General features: G+C 32.1%; 1 long non-coding RNA gene across 1 annotated transcript; it reads right to left on the minus strand.

Moving 5' to 3' along the window:
* Positions 1-1,794: 1,794 nt before the first annotated feature.
* LOC131646883 (uncharacterized) lies at positions 1,795-4,021 on the minus strand. Its single transcript, XR_009297667.1, has 4 exons — positions 3,523-4,021; positions 3,347-3,379; positions 2,848-3,235; positions 1,795-2,662 (listed from the first exon to the last, which is right to left on the minus strand). It is a non-coding gene; the product is annotated as an uncharacterized LOC131646883 (long non-coding RNA).
* Between the last annotated feature and the right edge of the window lie 1,291 nt (positions 4,022-5,312).

The raw sequence follows: 5,312 nt of genomic DNA on the forward strand, positions 1-5,312 counted from the left end.
CAAACATTAAAAGCCTACCTAGATAATAAAAAAATGACTTGAAAATAAATGAGAGAAATTTGTGCAAATTTTTAGCTTATTTTTCAAGGTGGTTATTGGTTAGATTTATGAATGAGAATGATTTTATTAATAGGCTCTAAAAAGGGTAGTTTAAGAATTATGAAAAAGAGGTGAGAATGGTGTGTGTGTGTTCTAGAAGTTTATTTAATTAAATAGTGAATATTGATGCAATAAATCTATGAAATAATGATGTAATAAATAAAAGATATTTTGGGTCTTCTAGAAACTTGATTTTTGTTTTATGATGTATGAAAATGATTAGTAAAATTCAAATGGATATTATGATCATAATTCAAATGATCATGAATTTATTTTTCAAAAATGAATAATGAAAAAAAAGTAATTTTATTAAATTTCTTCAACATGTGAAATGTTAATTTTTCTTTGACTTTTTATTAAGATGCATGATAATAATCGATAAATATTCCAAATAGATTAATATGATGATTTAAATTATTTTAATGATCAATGATGTATGAATATTTAGTCAAATTTCACAACATATGAAACATTGAATTTTTGGTTGACTTTTGATTTTTGAATGAAATGATTTATTCATGTGTGTATGATTATGATGACTTTATTTGATGATTAAAATGCGCATCGATTAAAAATCAAAAACTTTGGAAAATGGACATGTATTAGATGAACTTAAAAACATACCAGACAATATTGAGGTATGACGGCTGCCCCTATTTAATTACCTTTACCTAGAGAAATGAATGACAAAATCATGGTAAAAGATAATTAAATACAGAAGAACCAAATTTTGTCCTTTAATGCAGTGAGGTAATAAGTTATACTGTGAATGCATGGATTCCCTTGCTGGGGATATGAAATGGAAAGTAACCTTTGTGGAGATTAATGAGTTCATTGCAAAGGAATTCTGATGGGAGGTCTCGTTAGGGAAAAGCAAAGGAAATGAAAATTCGTGCTCAACTAATGAGTTGATAAAAATCATAAAGAAGTAAGCAACATCAACCAGTGGATTGATAAAGGTCGACCAATGAGTTGTCGAAGAGATCTTTCTCAACCAATGGATTGATTCAAATCAACATGAGAAAATGATCAAGTTCAACCAGTGGTTAACTAAACTCGAAAAACGAATGAACTAACCAGCTTCAACCAATGCATTGGTGAAGGTCTACGAAAAATTATTCTCAACCAATGGGTTGTTTCGAGTAGACCAGAAAATAAATGGCCAAATTCAACCAATGGGTTAACGAGTGTCGACCAGAAGATAAATGATCAATTTCATAATTCAATGCTCCAAGAATAACAAAATGAATCAGACTTATTTGATGAAGAAGCCTCAAAACCACTATGAAACTCTAGTTGGTATAACCATTGATATTTTGAACCTAGGTGCACTATTGAATGAAATGAATGATATGTATATGACCTAATGGAAATATAAAAATGATATGCAAAGCCTTAGCCAGGTAAAAGTAAAAATTAGAAGGGTAAATTTTGGGATACAAACAAGCCTTTATGGGAGGAGTTGAACACTTTGGCCTATTATGCTAAGAGGACTTCCGTAGCTTTATCCCTAGCTTGGTACAGATGTTGGGAAGCTCTTTAGGCAAACTAGGCACGTGACAAAAGGATCCAGTTGGAGAGGTGTGTGAACAGTTGGACTTCCCAACGAGATACTTATTTAAGGGAACTGCAGAAGGCTTACGCTTCCTTACATGCGGAACACAAAACCTTGGCTATGTTTAACCTTTCTAGTGCTTCCGGTGGTCAATTGATGCATGTGTCGAGAACACTGGAGTAGAGGTCCCAAGATCTTGAATCTTCTCAGGGAAATTTGGAGTTCTTACGCATTTAAAATGCTACTCTAGCTAGTTATAAGATTGAAAGACTATGCTTATGTGAATCTTAGGACAGTTGTAGTTTTTTTAAAATGCGTTGGAATAAGTAGAGCATTTTCATTTATCCGTTGGTTGTTTCGAGAGAGCGAATCCGTCCGGGCCAGATTGTTCAAGATGGTCGAATTAGGGGTGGACATCGGTTCGGGCCGGTTCGGGTTCGGGCCTAAAACCTCAATCCGGCCCAACCCTCGGATGACATTATTAGGCCCAATACCGACCAAATTTAATAATCGGATTTTCGGGTTCGGGTTAGAGCGGGTTCGGGTAACTGCTTCGGTTAATTTCGGATATCTTTTGTTGTTGGGCCAATATAAACTAAAGTCCAAATAAAAAATCCAGTTTCTAATGTGTCGTTGGGCCCCCAAATTTCAAGTCCAATTAAAAACTCTGAATTTGTATTTAAATTTTAAAGATAAAAAATTAATCAGTTTTTTAATAAAATTAATTATTTGGATAAAACAGTATTAATTATTTGTACAGAAGGCTATTTTGAGCCATTTTATAATTTTATAGACAAATTTTATAATTTTATTACAAATTATAGAAACATTCAAATATAGAATCAGTCATATAGTTATATTGTAAGATAAAATTAGAAAACATAATAGACAAATTTTTTTACAAATTATAGAAACATTCAAATATAGAATCAGTCATATAGTCATATTGTAACATAAAATGTGTTTTGTCCATATTTCCTTCCTACAACTAATTCATGCAAAAAAATCCTGTCATCAAAAATATAAATAAGGGATATTAGTTAACAAAAATATTGATAATAAATTAATATTGCATAAATGATCAATATTTTATTTGACTATCTAATATAAAAACTCATAAATTCTCATAAATCATTCACTAACACAGTAAAATAATCTACAAAAGTTTTGATAGAAACAAACTTGTCTTCTACCATTTTCATGGATACTGCACTGTGTTTCATCGTATGCTAAAATAAGCTGCAACAAGGAAAGATGATTCTTAATAAATATAAAGTTTCTCAGCATTATCCAACATAATTTCTATGAAACATAAGTCATAAATCTTCAGTCTTATAATTAAAAGGCTATTAACAGTAATACTTCAAACATAGAAAAATAAATTGTTCTCGCTATTAGACGTTTTCAGATTCAACTCCCTGCATTCTCATAGGCCCTTCCATGTAAAGTGATTTACATATATTTTCAGAACACAAGAAATTTGCAGTCTACCATTAAAAAGTAAGAGTTACATAACAGAAAATATAGATCTCACACTTTTTTAAGACCATGTAATTTCTGAAAACTTTAGTAAGTTTCAACCTGCAAGATCAAAACACAACATATTAAATCAAAAACTTATGCTCAGATCCAAACATTTCATATAAAAAAAAACTTAACCCTAAATCACTCATAGAGATACACAAATCTTACCGTTCACCAAACAAAGTTCACCAAACACAAACCCTGTATCAAATTACAAAAACACATGATTTAACCTTACCGTTTACAGAATATAAATGTTAAAATAGTTTACAGAATATAAATGCTAAAATAAATTACGTCAAACTTGGATGACTTTCAGAATCACCCAAATCATAAATAATCACCTTAAAAAGAACATAAAGCTCTTCTTGCTCGTGATTTTGGAAGTTGAATGCTGAGATTCGAGGTTGGACAAACATAGACAGCTAGCTTGAGATTACAGTGATGATGTGAAGATGAGGGAAGAGTGGCGTGGTTAGTGGTGACGGCAAAGATGCATGAGTTGTTTAGGGTTAGGTTTCAAGGCATGGTGACGGCAGCGGCGGCGAAGAAGAAGTGAAAACGAATTGGGAAATTTTCTGAGATCTGGTATTTGTATGTTGTGTTTATTAGGTTAGGGTTTGAGAAAATCAATTGGGCCAGAGAATTCTTTGCACTGGGTTGGGCCATTACCAGTAGCTGTTACATATAGTAATTAGTATCGGTCGGGTTCGGGGTCCGACGGGCCCAATTAATCCAACCGAACCCGACCGTGCAGACCCAAAATAAACCGTTTGGTTCACCCGCTGAACCCGCTGAACCGAATAAAACCGACCGCTAGCTTTTTTTTGGATTCGGTCCGGTCGGTTATCACCGGATGGTGTTTTAATGTCCACCCCTAGGTCGAATTGTCTCTTTTTTTTAATAAAGTTTTTGCGTCCATTTGTGCCCCCTTTTTGGAGTGCTTGTAATTATACTTTGTCCTCATTGTTAGTGAAGTTCTTCGTCGTTCTTATTTAAAGTGTATTTGTTCTATTGTAGATGTAGTTTCACCTCGTGGTGTCATGGTTTGCTTATACACCTGAGATTTGTAAAGACATTACGCAACGAAAATTATTAAATGAAAAATAAAAAAAATGTAAATAACCTTACATTGTGTCGGCTATTTTATTTCCGGGCGAGTGGCGTTAAGGCCTATACACTTCATTATCCATGAATTGGTCTATCTCGTCACGATAGTGTTTGCAAGTGAGCATTGAAGTAAGCATTAGGATTTTGTATCTCGGCATCTTAATAACAATTTTAATATTATTATCTATTTAACTATTGTTATTAGCCGAGTGGAATCCGAGGAGAACTATGATCCGAGAAGAGCTAGGGTCTCTTTTTGAATCCTACATTTTCCACAATTTGTGTCACTATGGATATGTATAAGTAATATTTGCTTAAAGTGTAAATGACCTAAGTCTTTTGTGAAGCCATATATGGTTGTTTATCTTTAGAGTGTGTTTCATTAAGATGTACACATTGGTACAATTTGATGTGTTTGTATGTTGGAGAAGAATTGGTGAAATACGAGTTCGAATCTAGGAGTTTATTCTCTCAATCGTACCTGTGAGTATTTCAAGCCGAACCAACTAGACGTGTCTATGTCTTAATCACATTTATATGGATAAGGAATAAATCTGGCTAATTACGTTTATGTTTCGAATTATACTTAATTTTCAGCTTTATATCTTAATTTTTATAGAAATTACAAAGTGATTTCGCTTGACATATAACACTAAAATTCAAGCACCAAACTTTGTGCAACTCAATTAACCTAGGTGTAAAACATAGACATCAGTCTTTCTTTTCTACAACAATCTCAAACTCATTATATGACTGATCATTGAGTGTGATATAACGATTTAATTGATAACTAAACTTCTTGATTAACACGATGGGTAGAATAGAAAAATTCTACAATGTAAAATATGAAACACATTATAATTGAGCAATGACAAATAAAATTTTAAATATGAATATATGATATTCCATACAATTACAAAGGTATTTCAAGTCAAATTATACAGTTATGCATTTGTTGAATTTACATAACTTATTTCAAGAATATATATATATATATATATATATATATATATATATATATATA

This window comes from Vicia villosa, linkage group LG2 (genome assembly GCF_029867415.1).
Source record: "Vicia villosa cultivar HV-30 ecotype Madison, WI linkage group LG2, Vvil1.0, whole genome shotgun sequence".
Lineage (NCBI taxonomy): Eukaryota > Viridiplantae > Streptophyta > Magnoliopsida > Fabales > Fabaceae > Vicia > Vicia villosa.